Source organism: Ambystoma mexicanum, chromosome 7q (genome assembly GCF_040938575.1).
Source record: "Ambystoma mexicanum isolate Mex_15411 chromosome 7q, UKY_AmexF1_1, whole genome shotgun sequence".
NCBI lineage: Eukaryota > Metazoa > Chordata > Amphibia > Caudata > Ambystomatidae > Ambystoma > Ambystoma mexicanum.
Window position 1 is genome coordinate 57,854,569 of NC_090941.1, and position 21,226 is coordinate 57,875,794.

Sequence of the window (21,226 nt, forward strand, 5' to 3'; positions counted from 1 at the left end):
TGGGGGAAGGGGTACCAACCACAGATACAGCGGTTTAGGTGCACATGGGATGATGTTAGGCATGCTTTAAATCTAAGGTAGGGGGCAGTGGTTATGATGCTCATTGATTATAGCCTCAAAAGCACTAAAGAACTGCTCCCCCTTGCAAAGTGGCGTGTTAAAGTATATGCTAACTACTGTTGTCTTGGAAAGATATGGCTCAACAGCCTCTTTAGTGGCTTGCATGGTAGCTGGTGGGATTGTCTGCCCCACAGGAGTAGCCTGTGTGGTGGCAGCAGTGGCTGAGGAATCTGAGGTAAAGGTAGACAGCCTACTACTTCCTGAGAAAGGAACAGCCTTTATCAGAGCGCCTAGGTGGTATGAGTGGGTGTGGCAGCGCCTGGATGTGGTACCAAAAGAGTACTGCATGTTGTCCGTGACTGAGTAGGATTCCACACTCCATGCATTCAACACGGGAGCACGAGCCTTTGGTACCCCTCGTATGGTCTTAAGGAACCGCCATACTCAAGATTCTCTCTGGGTGCTGTAGGTAGGCATTTACTCTATCTCCTCTTCCTGGTCCTCTTGATCCTCCTCTTCATTTTTGTGATGTTTCCCTTATCAAGGCCCGCCAGCTGGTGGTGGTGTTGGTGGTGGTGGCTCCTGGGGAGGAGGGATGGCAATGGCTAATGTCGTTTTTGAAGTTAAATGCTCTTCCAAGCAGTTGCTCACTCCTGGACTGCAGATGAAAATTAGTAAGACTGGGTCTAGGAGCTGTGCAAAGGTAAGCTTTCAGCTTGAAACTTCCTAGATTGGCTGAAAATGCAGTTTCAAAATGTCTGTGGAACACAGATCCATTTGTTATCACGTCATCATGGCATGCAAGCATGATCACGTGACACTCTTCAGAAAGACTGTGGTGACATCAGATGTTCACAGACGTCAGTAAACAAAAAATGGTGTAAAATGTTGTAGAAGGTTGATAGAAATGTTTAGAATGTTGCCGGAAGGTGGGGAATGGCACAGTCTTCACTTGAAACATCCTAGATTCGCTGAAAAGGCTGCTATATTGGGGGTAAGTATGATATTAGGAAGTTGTAGCAAATTAGGGGGTTCTGGTAAAATCCTATGAAATTCAGTGAAAAAACATTGTTAAAGGGACATTATTATTGCAAGTAAAACCTAAAAATCCCAGAAATTCACCAGTAATGGAAAGCTAAACAACCATAACTCATGCCACCACTGTGTACTGCTAGATCTAACACCTGGGAAATCAAAGATGACATCACACATATAATTGATGCCTTCACAGATGACATCACATATCTGTCCCACTTGTTTTTCTTCATTGACATGTGTAGGCCATTTGTTTTTCTTCAATGACAGAACATTTTTCATAATTGAAATGGTGCTTTATATCTTGACGTTAACCTTGTCCTATGTTGTTAAGGTACTTTGTTTAGGATATGGCCTCAGCTCATGGTACACATGCAACGGGAAATAAGCACGACTCAAACATGTGCATACATGACAATAAACGCTAATCTTATTGTCATTTTGTAGCAATGTTCTGTCTTTCCTCCTTACTGGAGTTTCTCTATATGCCCCTCATATTCCTACGTATTGTGACTCTTCATATGTATTGTTTGTACTAACACTAGTGTGTAGTAAGTCTTGTAATGTTAGCTATTAATTCCAAGTTTTACCTTGGTCAAGATTCTTGCATTCATTACCAGATTAAAAATACGGTATTTCTGTTGTGCATGCTGCACCCAATGCCTATATGTATACATTATTAGGTTATTTTATTAACAAGAACACTCCAATATAAAATGTTGTTTAATACAGTACTTCATGAGAGCTCTCCCGATCATCCCTGATATGTTGCTACCAACATTGTAAACACTGTAAACACAACCCCTTGTATAGACTTTTCATCAGAATTGTTTTGACATGTGATGTTATCAGTGATGTCATCAATTATATTTGTGATGTCATCTTTGTCAAAGGTGTTAGTCTTAGCAGTGCATGGTGGTGACACGCGTTATGGGTGCTTAGCTTACCATAATTGGTGAATTACATTTTTTTGTTTTACTTGTAACCATAACGTCCCTTTCACAACATTTTTTCACTGAAGTTCATACATTTTTATTAGTGCAAATTAATCATAATTTCCCTTTAACAAAGTTTTTTCACTGAAAATATATTTAAACATAGAAATGCACTCCACAGCACAACATTGCAAGAAGTCCCAGCACACAGAAAACAGGTGAAAATACTGTGTCATTTTATTTGGGGCATAAAAATCACCTGCAGGCTACAGGCAACAGAAGAAAACACCAGAGCAACACGTTTCACACCTCACACAGTGCTTGATCACACAATGAGTGTGACTACAATGCAGCAAAACAATTTTAAAAAAAGCTTTAATTGAAACTACCTCAGTCACATGATTGGGTCCCATGGGACTTCAAGCACTAATACCTTTAACTATGCGGTAGCTATGCGACCGTTTCGGCCATTTTAGCCTGTTTTTCCTAGCATAGAAAGCCATGCATGCTTGGTGCAAATATAGTAGACATCTAGTCAACTTTAAATATGCAGTGCAAAAAACTGCTTACTGTCGCAACCAATCTGCAATTACATTTAACGTTATCTAAAATATTGCACTGCATAAAAAATCCAAGGCAATTATAAATTAAGGCTAAAAAATGAATGCTAATATATATATATATATTTAAGTATACTTTAATAAAAACACACTATGTGCATGCAAAATAAATAGAAAAACACTGTACAAAACCCATTCCTCTGGAAAGAACAGAGAATATGCAAGAATAGAATATTCCACACTCTGGCTTATGAATCAGGAGAAGAAAAGGGAAGGCAGACAATGATTCTACGAGGCCATGTGTCATTCAGATCACACAAAAGCATGGGAAGGGGAAGGAGGAAAGTGTGGAGGGGAGAGGGGAGTGGACAGTGCAGTACATGGGATAATGACGAAGTAAAAGTATGGCCAGCAGGTGGCAAGTGCAAGGGTAAGTGCAGACAACAGGTGTCAAGTGCTTGTAGTGGGACTGTTTGGATACAGAAAACAGTCCCCAAGTGTTGGGGTTGCCAGAAAGGCAGTGCAGGAGTGCGACTGGTGGGGGAGGGGGCCTGGGCAAGAGTTCAGAGGGTGGCCAGGTAACCAGTACAGTTTCAGTATCAGCCAGGAAGTCAGCAGGGGAGAGGAGGAGAAGAAGCAGAAGCAAAGAGAAAGGTTTTGAGGTGCTTCGGGAACCAGAGATGATTCTTCTCAAGTTTCAGGGAGGCAGGGAGGCTGTTCCAGAGGGAGGCCCCAGCCGAAGAAAGAGATCTACCACCAACTCATTGGTTGGAGAAGCATCTGACCCTGAGGGAGTTGTAGGCGGATGAGTGAAGAGCTTGAAAAGGAAGATATTTAGGAAGAGAGAGTTGAAGGTATTGAGGCCTTCAACTCTTTTCCTAAAATAGGATAAAGGAAATGTACTTAAGGGAAAGGGCTGCATGGTGACACAGCTAGTATCTAGGTCCCAAAAATTGACCAATCTGGAAATTAACAGCTTTTCATTTGGTTTGAAGCAGCTCAAAAGTAGTGGTCATATTGTTCTAAATGGGAGCAGAGGGGTAAAAATAAAATTAATTACAGTATGAAGCAATGTTTGAAGCGGGCAGGTCATGAGAGTGCCCAGGGTCAATTCAAGGGTCAATTGACAGCAAAGAGGCTGGTGACTGGATGTGCTGAGCTATGCAGTTGATTTGAGGAGGCACTAGGAAATGGGGATTGTGAGAGGCACCTGGGTTTATTTGATGGCAAAGATGCTTGACACTTGGACAATTTGATCCAGCGTTGAATGGCCGTTGTTCGATGGCCCACCATGGTCAATTGGATTGTTGATGAATATTGGTAGCAAAGATGTTTGACGGTTGAATAGTGGTACAAAGGTGGCAGGTGCAATGAAGAGCTTTGAGTTTCAGCTGAGGCAAACTGATTTGAAAGTGCATTTCAATTGTGCAAAGATCGGATGAGTACTAAGTGCAGCAGCCAGGGTGTCCTCATGGTTTGATGTGGTTCAACAGGCTCGACTCATGTTTCACAGAAGTTCAATGGCAGGGAATTCAGGAATCCTGTTTGTCTTGGCTCTCAGGTGATGTGTGTCCCTCATTGGGGCATCTGGGACAATTGAAGTATTTGTTCTCAGGCTCCTAACACAAGACAGGCTGCTGCACACTTCCAGAGATCCTTTAACATGTTTGTGGGCAGCAGTGTGGCTAGCAGAGATGTAGGTCATTCTTCAGCAGCATATCACCCCCAATGTGCCCTGAGGATGAAAACTCACCTTTCCTTGGACACTCAGAACTCACCTCACTGGTGGTGGGCTTTGGAAATATTTCCTGTGTGTTTGTTCCAAAGTGAGCAACAGAAGGAGAGGGAAATCTCTTCTTTTGAATGCCAAAGCCTACAGGTGATTTAACAAAGCAAAGCTGATTTATGGGTCCAATCCCTGTCCTTGGAACAAGTGGACTTTACCTTTTGACATCAAACCCAAAGTGTTAAAAGAAGTGTTTAAGGTAGTGGCGGGGCAGGAAGGAAGAGATGAAGAGAGAAAATAAGATGGTGGAATCTTCTTCAAACTGATTTTAGCTCCCTCTGTCTACACTAACTCTGCCCCTTCCCTTGTCAATAACATCTAAGAACCCTTTGGTATGCAGCACCCGGTGTAAAGCTCGTCCCTTTGGCCTGGGTGGGCCCTTTTATTCCTGTTTCCCAGGCTAGCTCCTGCTGGGAGACTTCTCACTTTGGAGGGTTTTACTCACCCTCATAAAGGATCAAAAGGAGAGGCATGGCCATCCAATCTCCTATGCTGCCACTTGGCAGGGCCAGGATGTCTGACCAGAAAACACACAGTCCTTCCAAATCTGAGCTTAGCTTGCAGCACTGACACATATATGATATCAATGGGTGTAGCTATAATAAGTATGAAATATGCAAGTCACCAAACCCTAACTCAGATATGGCTTATATTTAAAGTTTACTAATGCCACCAGGATAGTAACTCTCATAGGTATGTAGTTTGTTCATATCTTAAAGCAGACCCCGTACTTCAGCGACTTGGCTGTCACTGCAGCTGTCAAGCCGGCACCTGTGACCTGAAAGTCTTCTGTGCCATGGAAGAAAAGGAGCTGAAAATCAGGCTACTGATTCAGAAGGGCACAGGTGTACACTGTCGACCCTACTGGTTAACAACTTACAAGTGTGCACAGACGACCCTACTTGTTAACGATTTACAAGTGTATACAGACTCCATGTGTGATTCTACATGTTAAAAATTGATAAGTGTGGACAAGTCCTACATTTTATTAATCTATAAATATGGATAACATATCCACAACCAACCAAATGGTTATCTCAGTTCTCTTAAATAAGTACTCGTTTTGCGAACAAATCATTAATGTTATCATTTCCTGTTAATTTTTTTTAGGGATTTTGGAACGGGTTGTAATTAAATGTACAGATGTTGTATTGTCTATAGCTATGTCTTTTACCATTGAGATACTTGTCTCTTTTTAAATGTTTTATTAAGGTAGGCTAATGTTTCAGTGATATGTTATATGGTTTGTTTGTAGTTTATGTGCTTGCTCTATGTGCTTTTTCACACAGAATGTATATTAAGTAATACTACAAATTAATGCACTATTGAATAAAAAACAACTTTTGATACTAATCATCATAAAAGAAACATGTGAGATTAATTATCACTAAGAATACACTTGGATGAATATTGATTGCCTAAAATAGTTAATTATCTTCTTTGATTATTGTGACATTAGTAAGACGATTCCCATGGAGAGCAACCCTTTGGTACACTATACGTTTGCCATGGAAGTTGGAAGTGCAGCAGACCACTCTCTCTGAGAGAGAATTCCCGTAATCATTTTATATTTAACACTTGTCCGGACTGCTGCACCTTTGCCAGATGGCAACCCTTCACAGTCAGTCAGACTTAGCGAAGATAGCTGCTTTTAATTTGTGACTACCCTTTAAGCAACCTTAAGTTTCACAGCATGTAAAACATTGTCTTGGCTCATGCTGTAGGCAGTTCCATCAAAGTGACATCGGGTTAAAGCAGCAGAGCATGAACAGCGCTTCAACTCATATTTCTTTATCTTCGTTGGCTGTGTTCCCATTCCTCTTTAGTCTTACTTTGTATCCCATTTAAATGTCTCCCATACCCATTGCCAATCACTAAATTGCAGTGACATAGTTTTAGTTGCAAGATAAATATTTAACTAAAACGTGACGGCGAAATCACATAAACCAGCTACAGTAAAACTGGAAAAACACAGATGCAGCCAGTCAGTAGAGGAAATACCTGTGGGGCAGTCTGCATGCAAAGATCCTGTGAACGTCGAATGTATACAGGATAGAACATGCATTTATGCCATTGTGCTCATGCGAAAGCACCCCCAATTATACATGCAAAAAGAAGAGGACCGACTATCCACATGATCAGGTAATTATTTCAGAAACAGGATCCTATGTACAACCTTATCAATAGCATGATGATGCAGTAACAGGCTGGATCCTGGAAAGATGGAGGAGGGATGGATTGGAGTAGTGGTGTGTATAATGGTAGTATATAGGTGATGCAGGGGAGACTCCCTCTGCCATTGCATACACAATTTGGGGGGCACGGAAGAAGCAGAACCGAGGCAAGGCATTCACACAGGACCAGGAAGTGGGTTTGGCGAGAGGTCGGGTGGTGGTATGTGAGTTCTGGGAAAAATGCTTCCATCCCTATCCACCTACAAAGATAAATGGTTAATGTTACAAAAGCAGAGCACTATCCAGCCTTCCCAGGTTGACAGCATGAAAAGCGCTTGTGTGAAATCGAGTGCGCATGTGTCCTACACCAGACACTGCACCCACTGTTTTGTGTCACAACAAAAAAAAATGATATAACAACAGAAATGAGGGATGCCACAAAGATACTGGGTCAAAACCACATTATTTCCCCAATTGCACTTCCAACATACCAAAGACCTTTGCAGACAACCTCAACATTTTATGAACACAAGCTGCGGTGTTCGGCCCACCAACAAGTTGGAACCAGCATGTGGGCAAATGCGTAGTCCTAGCGCTTAGCCCTTGGCTCCCCCCTTGCACTTCCCTCCACTGCTCCCACCAGCACTTGTCCATACCTTGCCCCCTTACCTATCTCCTGCACTTCTATTCACTGCACTTACACGTCTGAATGTCACAAGGACTAGTAGGACCATGATTGTATATTTACTGTTTTACCACTGTTATTTACTCCCCTTGTCCACCCCACCTTGCCTTGTGGTGCCTGGAAACACCATTCTGTTGTGTAGGTGCCTAACAAATGCTAAATAAATAAAATAAATAAATCAAATAAAGACAAGTTCTCATCACATCCAGTAAGCTCAATCACGTCCTGTGACACCGAGAGAAACATGTTTCCGAAAAGAGTGTAAGTAACCTGTTGTCACATGAGTACATTTTCTACCAACAAACATGCACCAAGCGGCACAGATAATATTCAAATGATCCCCAGACATACAGAGAGGCTAGGCCCTGAGCACACAACACCTCAGCCAGATCAACATTCCTAGAAGACACACGGGCCTGATTCACAGAGTGTTTTTCTACGGGAATGCACCATTATAGAACGCTTCTGTGAATTGGGCCCAATGCATTCAACCTTGTACTCAAAGCATGGTAATTTCCATACCCCCAGAAACTGCAACACCCAACATGCAAACAGCATGGAATTAATAACAGTGCTTGCATACAACTCAGAAGACAACCATGTCAATATGGTCTCAGGAGGATAGCTCAGGGGCAACTTGCTCACCTTGGAAGCAAGACGACGCAGTGTAACACAGACTCGATCCCATCCCTAACACCTATGCGGGCCCAGAGAATAGCTCAGGGGTAAAGCGTTTGTCTTGGAAGCAAGACAAAGCACAGCATCTCTGGTTTGAATCCTTGAGAGCGAAACAAAGGTGCGCGACTGAGGTTTGTATCTTTGCCCGGCATTTAGCAACTGGTCTCTGGGATTAAATTCATACTTACAGATAAATGAGTTGATAACTAAATACAGGATGGGGGGCATATCTATATGTACAAGTGTTTGTCTGATATACATCTACACCTTCCCACGCACACTTCAATTGCTTGCAAGATGCGTGAGCAGATACAGTCATGGGCCAAACTCTTAAAATATATTTTTTCGCTTATGCATGCACTTTCACATGCAGAGGTGGAACAAGAAAAACGCACGCACATGTACGTTGCACCCTCTATGCAATGCCGTAAATCTGCCTCGGGACAAGTCCTCATATTTGTTTTTACATCACATATTCACAAAGAGATAATGTACAAAATAGCTTGGCTATACCCATCCATTTCCCTAGTTCTGTTTGGAGCAGCCACAGGGGAATGAATGATTCATTGCCTTTCAAACTCTCTTTTTACACGCACTTGTGCCGGCACTCGAGGGCCCCAATTCACATCACCCAATTTCCAGTTTAAGAAATGCACTTCTCTTGATTTTTAAAATTCTTCATTGCGGGTTCTTTAAGATCCCTTATGAAAAATGCACTCCCCTTGTTAGAAAGCTGTGGCCTACTGTATTCGTGTGGTTCCAACCCACCAGCCATTTGATTGCTGAGAGCCTATGAATACATGGGTGCCAACGGCTCTTGATCAGAGCTCCCATAGCACTTCCTGAAGCAGTGGGAAGTTTCTCAGTGAACACAACTGACAAGAACTTGTCGAAAATAAAAGGCGGATAATAAAAGTCAAGTAATAATGGCTCTGAGACGAAATGACTACTGCTCTGTAGGAACACAGGCGTGAGAAGTTACTAACATTCCTACCCAGTCACGTACAACTTCAGGGATCCCAATCAAAAAGCGAAAACAGGCACCCTGACAAATATATTGACTTTGTCTCTTTAGCACAGGCCAAAGGCAGGTTATGTGTTTTGGTGTGGGTTGTAAGCTGTTATAGGAGCAACGCAAACAACCATAGTACTGTGTTATCAAAATGAAATAATGTCCAATGAAGGTTCTATGAAAGTAGGATCTTTGATTAAACTAAGAAAAAAATGCACACAACTAATAACATGAGTAATGACCCACCCCTGTAAGGGAAAAAAACAGAGAGAGCATACTTTGGATGAAAGGGGCACTCTAACTTTGTAGGAAAAAGTCCTTAGGCAATGATTCCAGCAGCAATTGTCAAAGGTATTGAAGATGTCTTTTAAAAGGTCTAGAATTGGAATTTTAAGTTTAAGATTTTTTGGGAATGTTACACATTGATGTGCACGGCCATTTGTAGACTGGATGTTTTGGTTCAGTGGAATGGAGAGGTGATACTGAGATTCTGGAGATATTTTTGTGAGCAGAGTTTCTTTTTCCATAATGGTGTTATTAAGTTTTTCATACTCTTGTCCACTGCTACGTATGGCAATTTGTGTTTGTTTGTTTTTGTTTGTATGCTTCTTCATTGAAATATGGTTCTGTGCTCGTGGTGTGACTTCACTCACCTGCACAAATATTTAAGAAGTTATTTTTGTTGACATTCCGTTTATTGAGAAGTCTTTCTTGTAATTTAGTACTTAGTTTTGTTAGTGGTTTCATTCTGTTTAACACTAAAATAAATAACTTCTTTTGAGAAGGATTGCACAGTCTATGAGAGCTTTTAAGATTAATTTTCTATGGTAGGTTTTAAGGGTTGTGCATGATTTCTCTCCTATTTTTATAAGATTCTGAACGAGGCTGTGCCGGAACATTTTTTCTAAAATACTTCTTTTTTTGGTTATGGTTACTTGCCACTACATCAAGATTTATGCAGTGTTAGCAGTAGTGGTAGCTGAAGTCTAGTTAATCACTTTCTGTTTTGTTTTACATTTTGATAGAGGAGGCAAGGTTTCTGTACTGGAAGCTTGTTTTGTTTTGCTTAACAACTGTATGAGCTGTTTTGTTTGAACTTTTTTTGTACAAAATCTGCTGGAGATGCATGCTTATTTTGGACACTTTTATTTTGATTTGCTCTACTTCTGCATTGCTTTCTACAGAGTTGCTTTTTGGTAGGCATTTTTGGGGTCTGCTGGAGAAAGAAAGAAAGTGTCAGTTGAGCTGTTGTGCGGTGTATGCGTGCTTTGTGCATGAGTGTATGAATATGAAGGTAAGGATGTTTGTGGAGGTGTGTGATTGTGCAATGCAGGCCCGGCTCCAGCAGGTGGGCCAGGGGGGCCAAGCCCCCCCAAGGCCACTCCCCGCCCCCCCCTAGAAAGGAGGCCTTCAATGTGGGACCCAAGGGAGTGTGGAATTTTAGAGTGGTGGAAATGGAAAGAAATTGGTGGGGGATCCCACAAGGGCCGGGTGGGGGCAGTGGTTTTGGGGGACGGTGCCCGAGGAGGCAGGGTTTAGGGGAGCGTAGTTAGCAGTTGACCTCCGATCAAAGGAAATGTCCAAAATAATAGTTTTAAACAGCGCTATTACTTTCATGCTCCTTCTTTTCTAAACTATATATCAATTCCACTTTAAACCACTTCCATGGCACTGGTGATGAGTTACTTCACTATGCAGAAAAATAGTTTTGACCAGTGTTGCTGAGTAAATATTCTTTAAAATGCACAGTTTGCATCCTATTTTTTTTTTAAAAACTTCCCCTTCTGTACTATTCAAACGGGGTGATTTCTGTTGCTATAAGCAAGGTTTTCTTTTACTTGAACCACACCCGGCACAGCTCGTGCAGCTCCCCTCTGAAAGCAGTTGGGTGGCTGCATCATGTGTGATAGTTTCAATGTTAATAGGGGTATTTATTTATTCATGCAATGTTTGTCGGATACCTGCATATTTATTTATTTATGCAATGTTTGTCGGATACAGGTATTTTACAAAATTACAGAAATAAATAAATAATCTGGGTCCATGTATCCGATAGACATTGCATAAATAAATAAATGAACCGGGTTGTGGCTGAGGACTGGAACTCCCTCTTGTGACCCCTTGCACAGGGTCACCAGAGGAAGTTATAGTTTGCTCACGGGCGCTTCCTTATTTTTTCCCCAGCGCTGGGTCTGGCCAGGTCCCGAGATCCAGCTACACATCTGGTGCCAGATCTCGGTTCTGGCGAGAGCCGGCTCAATCCCAGCACTGGGCATTTCACTCAAAGGGCCTGATTCACAGAAGTGTTTTAAAATGGCGCAATCCCATAGAAAGCGTTCTGTGAATCAGGCCCTAAATGTGCAGCAGGAACCTCTGAGACATTATCATTCTGAGAGGCTGCACTGCAGGAGGCCCAGCCAGATTTGTTTGCTTGCCCTGGACAATGATCTATGCCTCACAGACATGAAAGCATAAACAACCAGGGAGATGAAGGGCCATTAAACACCACTAAGTGAAGAAGCACACTTACTCAAGCATACTCAATCACACTTACTTAAGCAGGCCTACAACTATTTTCTCAAACCTAAAATCACAAAGTTGGTTTCTGTCATTTAAAGCATGTCTATTTTGTTGTGGAAATATAGAATTTTTTCACATCATGCTTTATTAAATGTTTAACTATATCAAACAATAAATGACACATGGGGGGTCATTATGAGTTGGGCGGTAAGGGATTACCGGCACCGGTAAGGAGACCGGTGCCGGTAATCCCCTACCGCCCAATTCCGAGGTCCCTTAGCGGGAACCGTAAGGGACATGTGGTCGGACCACGCGTCCTTTACGGGTCCCGCTAATGGACCAGGGCGCTAATAACAGGCTTGCTAGTCACGAGTCCGTTATTAGCGCCCTCACCATTCCTATTGAGCTCTATGGGAGCTCAAATGGGAATGGGAAATGGTTTGTTCATTGGGGATTTACCGGTCCCTCCGGGGCGGAATGGACTGGACAATGGACTTGAACAAGACCGGACTCGGTCCCACTATGGGAGGCAGCCATGGTGCTAATAGCACAATGGCTACCGCCTATCTCGTAATGACCCCCATGATGTTGCTTTCACACAGATGTCTACAGAAGGTGCATCAATCAACTGGGGTCCTTTACAAATTACATTGAAAATATATATTCTGCTGCAATAACAACTTAAGTATAAGTGAAAAAATAAGGTTGGTAGTAACAAAAATGTAATTCTGGAGCGGAGAGGAATAAAATCAAAAAGTGAAAAAACCAATGGGGGCCCTGGGAGTCCCTCTGTCGGACATTAGTCCCAGTTACGAGAGACTTACCCGGAGTCTTTAGCTCACTATCTTTCACAGATGAGAAATATCGAAAACATATCAGTCTTTGTCCTGCCCTAGGGCAGTCCAGCACTGAAATACTAAGCAATTCTCCTCTGAACAAGAGTACCAACAGCAACCCCAGACACGTGTTTCAGTCTAGTTGGACCTCATCAGTAGGGTGGAGCTGTGTCTCTCTTCTTCTTCTTCTTCTTAATTATCGGAGGCGTGGGCAGGGGTCCATGTCTGGATTCCCCTAGTAACTTAGGGTGAGAACCAAAGTTACTTAATATGCAAAAATCAAGGGGGGACCTGGGAGTACCTCTGCCGGACATTAGTCCTGGTTATGATAGACTTACCCGGAGTCTTTAGCTCACTATCTTTCACAAAGGAGAAATATCTAAACCATATCAGTCTTTGTCCTGCCCTAGAGCAGTCCAGCACCGAAATGCTAATAAATTCTCCTCTGAACAAGAGTACCAGCAACAGCCCCAGACATGGACCCTTTTCTCACTATTCTTAGAGAGGCACAGCTCCACCACACTGATGAGGTCCAACCAGACCGAAACACTTGTCTGGGGTAGATGTTGGTACTCTTATCAGATTTCTTTTAAATTCTCATTAACTTTTATGCTGGAGTTTGTAGGCTATCATTCAGGATGGGGAAAATACAGCTACAATCATAGTGGATCATTTTCCAAGTCAAGCGGAGTGGAAAAGGTTGCGCTAAAAGCATTTATCACAACTTTTTGTTCACTGCAGGAATTTGGATGGTGTGGTAGGCGAAGTTGGAGAGCAGATCGAATTTAACAAGTTTGCCTGCTCTTAAAGGTCCCTTTGCCGAATCCGATTGGTTTTCCACCAGAATGTATTTTTATGTTGCTGCAAAACCAATGGATTCCTATGGAATCCGCCTGACTTTTTTACACTGGTAAAAGCAGGCAGATTCCAAAAGAAAACATTGTGGATGGCTCCCACAATTGTTAATTGTGGGAGGTATTTACACTTTTCCAGACACATAGAGGAAAAGGGAAGAACGAAGGCGATATTTACCAGTGTTTTATGCTTTACTTTACCAGTACTTGGTGGAAACAATTACAATTGCATGGAGGTGTACGTTTTCAAAAAACTGAAAACAGGAGTGGTGCAATTTAGGATTGCAAACAAAATTACTCCCTTAGTCTTTTTCATCAACACGTTTCGACAATGATAACCTTGTCAGGTTGGTTTATCATGTGACTTTTTAAAGCAATTGTATAAAATTTAGTATTATTTTAGATATTCAAAACCAAATTTCAACACATATTTGTACCAACTTGAGCTTGGAGGATGCGTAGTCAACTATCTAAATTTCAAGCAAGTTTCAAATTCTGACTTTCCCGCTTAACCAAAGTGTGTGATCCTGGGCAATAATGTAATCATTCATTTCACAGTATAAACTATTTCAAAAAAGCCTCACTCGTGGTTTAAGAGATGAGTAGCGCATGTGTCAGGACCTGCCAAGAACACACACGCACCATTCTTTGAAAATATCAGGCCACATATATTGAACAAAATTGTGAAATTGAATAGCAAATCAAAGTAAACACATCAAACAAAAAGCCATAATGGACAATTGCATATTTTCTATCCAGCATGTAAACAGTATGTTCTAGACAATGATGTACAGGGGGATGGCAGGGAGGAAGCACCTCTCCTCCCTGCCAAGCCCAACCGGGAGCGATACCAGGCAGCTGGAAACCCCTTAACCTGCACTGTCTGCCTATTGATCCCACTCCCCCCAACCCTAAGTTCTCTCTCCTACATGCTACCACTTCCTCATGCACTCAACTCAATTAAAGTGTTCTTCAAAAATGTAACAAAAAAATAAAATGTTTTTCTTCGAAATGTCATTTTGTAAGAAACACGATGTCCTATTCCTTGCTTCAGTATTCTGGAGAGGGGGGACTGTCTTTTACAACTAGATGGCAGGACAAAAAGCACCTCCTTCTGGGCCTGCTAGGAGTAGCCACAGTGTTTAGGATGGCATTGTTGGGCACGCACCTACTGAAATGGAACAAAGACTGGGGGCCTCGCTGCCCAATCCTCGCAGAGGAAGAGGCAGCATCACCCTTGATTCTCCGCAGCCAGGCCAAGAAAGACAAGGGGGAATCATTAAGAGTCTGGCGATAACCGTGCCGGTACTACCGGCAGTTTGCCACCAGACCCTTAATGATTTACCGGCGCCAGACTTGCCGGAAAGACTGGGGTATTACAACCCGGGCGTTCCGGAAAGTCAGGCGCCGGTAAATTGTATGTCCCCATTCCCATGGAGTCCCGTAAGACTCCATGGGAATGGGGACCAGGGAAGCACCAGCACCATTGTTAACAGTGCTGGTGCTTCCGTGACGGTCTGCCTACACAGCGGCTCTGGCAGGCAGACTCCTAGTTTGCCAGTTCGGAAACAAAAGTGCTGGTAAGCTTACCGGCACCATTATTTCCGGACCGGCAAACCTGTAATGATGACCATGGTGTGGGTTTTTGGGGTAGGTGGGATTGGAGGTAAATGGGAACGGTGGTCAGGGGGACCTGACCTGATGGAAGGTGATTGGGTGTGCAAGGTGAAGGAGAAGTGGATATAATAGAAACGGGAGGAGCAGATGACAAGTGAAGATAGGTAGATTGATGTTGCAACACTATTTTCCTAGTTTCCCTTTTACTCTGTGCTGTTTTTATAGAGTGGTGAACATTTATTTTTGTCCGGATCTGGGAAGACATTTTCTTCTGGATCACGGATCTGGGAAATCTGGAATAATATCAGCCCTTTCTTTAGAGTACTCAAATGCCCACACAGAATAGAAATTGGGCCCCCCTGATCACAAACCTGGCCCACCCAGATGAACATTCCTGGAGCCGGGCCTGGTGCAATGGGAAGCTATATCAATTTGGGAAGACTTTTCTTGTATTTTTGTGTTACTATACTGGACTTCAGATGATAATAATGTATGCAGCTGGTAAGGGGAAGCACTAATACTAAATCTAATGATAGAGGGTTAATACACTTGTTTGTTCTAGAATACTAAAATGTTAGTGTGTCTGAGTAACAGAACATTAAGTTAGTATTGTACTTACTTTATTGTATGGAAAGAGTAGGTTTCTTCTAAGTTCTTGTTCGTACTTCAGACGCTGCTGCTTTTCAGGAGAGTGGTCTTCAATGCAATTGTAAAAGAAAGAAATTTGTGAATATGTGTGTTTATAGCACCTTTGTTAATGTAGACATTGATTTTTTGTTTTTGTAGAAGTAGTGTTTTTTGATAACTGAGCATAGTATGCACATGTACTTTCTTTTTCCTATGTGCATCCTGTATATTTTACTTAGAATCTGTTAGTTGAATATGTTTTACAAATGAGTATAATAGTAAACGTATAGAGCACACTTGTTTTAAGGCTATGTTATTGAATGTTAGGAGATAGAACAAATTATCATATGCATTGTTTGCTATTTTTACAGGGTACATGGCAGAGATTGTACAGAAAAGCATGGAATGTATGCATTTGTGTAGGTGTGGGAAAAAAAAGCAGAAGGATGTGATATAGAGGCAGTGGTGTCGTTTCAGCTGGGAGCCTTTTTAATGACATTGTCTGTCTGTGTGCATGAATGAAGATGCATGTACTCATCCTGGCTTTGTGTAATTTTATAACACAATAGAAAGCCTTTTTCCATAATTATACTGTTATTCTCCCATCTTTTAATATGAAATAAAACATTTTTAGATAGCTGTGTGTGTAAACAAAAATCTGGAGCGCAGACAGGTTTGCAAGTGACACCTGATCATAGCAGATGGGAGAAATTACAGTAAGTTCATTTTACAGTTTATACAGGGTAAGTGGCAGTTACTCTGTTTATATGTATTCCTAGAAGAGCTGTACATTTGCTGTGTAGAAAATATTCATACCTGTAGTCTGTATTCATGCATGTGGATGTGCATGAATCTGCAAGTAGAAATCTTGGGGAGTTTTATAGTAGTTGTTGCTGTAGGTCCTTTGCAGTCACAGCCCAATTGTACTGAGAGTGATCAATAGTACATCTAAAGGGCTGATCTGTGATGATGGAGTTAGATTTAGAGTTGTTGGATGTAATTGGTGGATGGTTGTGTGACTGCTTAACAGTAGCCACTGAGGGAATGGTGCAGAGAGTGAAGTGGAAAGGGTAGAAGGGCTGCCCCAGTGTTATGTGCTCCGCGGACACCGCGGCTATCCACGGACTGGGTGTGCCACATCCGGGGCTTCTCAACCTATCTGGCATGGAAATAGGACTGTAGGAATCAGCCAATCAGGTGTTGAGGTTGTGGTTTGTGTTGAAAGAGACTGTGTGTAGTGAAGATGGCAGAGGTGGAGAAAGTCAGGGTGTTGGCGGTTGGAGATATGTTTGTGCATGGTCTGGAGCAGTATGCTAAATGCAGGAATGTGGCAAACAATTTTGATGTTAAACGAGTGGAGGTGGTGTGGAACACTGTGCCTGGTTTCAATGTGCAGGGAATTGCACACGTTTGTGGAGCTTTGGGCAGGGTGAACAGTCCACATGTAGTTGTTTTGCACTGTGGTGCTTTGCCTTTGGGCTATGTGAGTGTCCGTACTTGGTTAGAAGATCTGGAGCACTTGGTTCAGGCAGTAATGAAAATACTTCCAAATGCCAAGGTTATTTTTTCTGGTTTAGTACCTAGGGCAATATGGGACAATAGTTCTGTTTTTTGTCCTCAGCAAAATATTGCTAGGTGTGCAATCAACCGAGGCATGTTTGCTTTCATGCTTAGAGCTGGCATGTTCTTTTGTAATAATGAGAACATTGATTCTGGTAATGTTGTTTATTTTAAAGAAGATGGCATGTCTTTATCTTTTATGGGAAATGCCATGCTCTTTTGGAACATAAGGATTGGTTTGGAGAAGCTAAAGTGAAGATTTTTGGAGGAATATAAGGAAAATAACCCCAAAAAAGTACAAAATAAAAGGTGTTTCTGAAGCATCTTAAAATAAGGCTCTTTTCAGAGCCAACCTCAAAGGGGAAATGGGGCACACTATTTAAATTTTCATTCCCCACTCTCCGATTTTATGATCTGTCTGCGGACACCATGGTTGTCCCTGGACAGCACATATTACGTACAGGGATTTTGGGGTTGAGAGGCATGCAAATGCAAATGAAACTGAGCAGAGCAAGGGATTGGCCAGTAAGGTTTACTGGGTGTGTTGTTTAAGGAGAGAGTTTGTCAGACAGTCTTTTTCCTGCACGTAGAGCAGATAGCTATGTCTGTGTGTTTCAGAAAGCTGTATTTTGGGAGATCTTTGGATAAATTGTTTGGGGGTGCATGCAGACCGCTTTGGAGTGGCTGCACATCTTGGATTCCCTCATGTGGAAGTGCACTGGCATGAAGTGCGTGGAATGAAGTGGCTGGATTTGGTACCTATGTGTGCTACTTTGGTGACACAGCATCATCCAGACATTATTATTATTATTCATTGTTGAGGAAACAGTTTAGGACATGTGTCCGGAATCTCTTTGCAATTTGTAATGAAAGCAGGACTTGGGAAAGTCATGGACATGTATCCAAACTCCAGAGTAATTTTTTACCCATATTGTGCAGAGACAAATGTAGCTGCCTTATTTCTCATTTGGTCCACAAATGGAGAAATCAAGGCACAATGTTAACAAGGCTGTTTGTGCCTTTTTGAGAGATGTTGGTATGTCCTCTTTTCAGAATGAAAACATTATGTTTTGTAGTACACACATTTTTCGCAGAGATGGAGTACATATTACTTATGCCGGCAATCCAATTTTTCTGTGAAATATACAAAATGCATTGCCACCTTTTTTGGAATTACAGCTATCCATTTTGCAGTAGGTGTTGACCATTTGAAGTTATTGAAACACAATAAAACACCATAAAAAGGCTCTTTTCAGAGCCACCACTTCCTCCCATAGAAAAGTGCATTGATTCTGATAGGGCAGTACCCCCAAAAAATTAAATGTCCGCGGACTGTCCACGGACTTCTAAAAAATGCACAGGGCCCTGCACTATTTATTTGTCACTTCTATTTTTGAACTGTGAAAGGCGGCTCTGAAAAGAGCCTTTTTTTGGTTTGTGTTGTTTTATTTTTTTTTGTTTTTTTAAACACGACACACAAGGAAAGGAGGGGAAAGGAGGGTAAGGAAGGTACACCAACCATGGGGATAAGAAATGGCAGATGAGAGAGGAAGGTGTAGGGTGAGCCTTATTAAGGTAGTGGGCAGTCCTGCTCGTGCTCCTTGATCGCAGTCTCGAAAGCACTCCAAAGTTTCTCCCCGCTGCAGAGTACTGTGTCGCAGTACATGCACAATATTGTGACCCTCGAAATGTAAGGGTCAACAGCATCATGAATGGCCTGCAAGGCAGCTGGAGGGATGCACTGTCCCACAGGAGTGTCTCTTTTGGTGGCAGGAGCGGAAATGGATGATGCTGCAGAGGAACTCAACCTACTACGTTTATAGCAAGGTACAACCTTACGAATGGCCCCAGTGTGGAACGACCTTAGGTGTCGCTTCATTGATGTAGTACCATAGCTATATGAACCAGGCTTGCCACGACTCAGCACCTTGCGGCATTGAGTGCAGAACACCTTGTTCGCACAAGCTGTTGGCTTTCCATCAAGAGTGGTAAATAACCGCCACACCCAAGACTCACAATGAGTGCTAGTAGTAGGGACTTCCACTCCCTCATCCTCTTCATCCTCTTCATCCTCCTCTGCATCCTCACACCTGTTCCCCTCTGCAGGCCCTTGGGGAGGTGGTGGTGGTGGTGGTGGTGGAGGGGTTGGGTGTGGTGCTGAGACAACAATAGCACCAGCAGCAGCCATGGATTCCATCAGGTTAGCTGAAGCAAAAGCAGCAAGAGCAGAAAAAGCAGAAAAAGCAGGTCAATCTGCAGTAGTAGAAAGACAGGATGAGGATGAGCTCTGGGGTGTGGCCTTTTATAGGGGTGCAGTGCAGGTGCACACTCCGCGGACACCCATGCTGTCCATGGAGAGATCGAATACCAAGAAAGGGCTCAAAAAGTTCTGAAAAGTATGTAGATCACCAGGGACATTGTCTGGGACATGTGCAATGGTGAACATTTAATGGAAAATACCTTGCATTGCTCAAAATATCACTTTTTAAATGTTTGGGGGCCCGGACAGTATCCGCAAATAAGGACACATGCTCAGCGTGGGTGCGGTCACATGATAACATCACGGATACGTTTGCGAATGGGACAGCTGTCCATAGGCCACCAAATGTGCGGGGTCGGTTGTACGTATGCATGCAGGTGTTCAACGGACAGTGTTCCTGTCCCTGAACTAATTAAAAGTGTGACACACGTGCGGCGGACAGTTGCGGACAAGCACAATTTTCGTAGGACCCAACGGTGTGGTGCGCATTTGCGCGGGTGTTCTACGAACAGTTTTGAAGTCCCGGAATAAAATAAATGTGCATCAAAACTTTGCGGACAGGCGGACGGGGTATGTGTTCTACGGACATATTCATTCTGGTTGCAGACATTGCGAACAGGGTGGGTATTCTAAGGACACCCCCATTTTAACAACTAACAGTACGAACAGGTATAGTGTTCTTAGGACACCCCCATTTTGGTTCATTGGCGACAGGCGGACTTCTTGTGTGTTCTAAGGGCAATGTCATTTTAATTACGAACAGTACGAAAAGCCATAGTGTCCTTAGGACAACCCATTTTGGTTAATTGTGGACATCCCGGACACCCGCACTGGCCTCGGACACCCTAACTGCCTTTTTTTAAAAAAAATAAGACACAGGCATATACTAAGAATACACTTAAAATGTTATTATTGTATAACAGTATACAAATTACAAAAGAGAGGGGAAGCAGAAACTGAAACAAATACAAGGTAATTAGGGATTTAGACATGATGTATGGGAGGGGGAAGGGATGGAAGTCTCATCGTAACGTTTTTCTTGCTGGGGAGGGTTTGGGGATAGTTGGCTGGGACATGAAGAGGGGGAACAGGTAGATGTGGGACAGTGATATTTAATGTTTTCTTTAATGTGTTTTATAAGAATTACATTTTTCATTATCATATCCATTTTTAGTAGCACTCGTTGCAGTGTATGTTCTAATGTCTCTCTTGGTATATTATTTGTAGTTTCTGTATGGTCTGCTAAAAAAAAAAATGTTAAGTACACATAAAGTAATAGTTATTAATTGGCTTATATAGAGAAATGTTGTGTCTACCATTAGTATCACTGTCTTCACTCATTTTATCTCGTGGACAATTTTATTCCAGCCATTCCACAGTACTGGACATTTCTGTGTAAAAAAAAGAAATATATATTAGTTTTAGTGTACCTAATACAGAAAGTTTATAAATATATGAAATAAATGTAGTGTACTTACTAGTTTTTTACAAACCTTTGGTGTTACTGCTGTGTAGGTATGCTCTTGCTTTTTGCTGTACAGTTTCTGTGAGGTAATTTTGTTGAAGGCATATTTATTTTGTTTTGGTATATTCTATTATATTTCAAATGCTATTTCAGTGGATGGTTGGTGTTTTACATATACAGTTTCCACTTCTTGTTTACTATTAAATGTAATGTATTTATGTGGTGCTTTTGAACATGTTTGGTGTTTTTATTGTATGATACAGTAATGTAAGATACCCCCTGAGTTTTTGGATAGAGTTGATGGTGACCACGTCCGTCTGCGCACATACACATGGTCCACGGACATCGAAATCAGTAGCGGGGGCAGGGGGTTCAGTATTTTCTATGTTATATGTATGTAAGGTAAGGGAATCCTAGTAAACATTTATTGAATTTATATTATCTATATCTATATTCAGTGAGAAAACTTTGTGAAAGGGGTATTATGGTTAGGTTGAGCAACCAAAAACGTATGACATTCAGTAAAAAAAATTGTTAAAGTGACGTTATGGTTAAGTTGCCC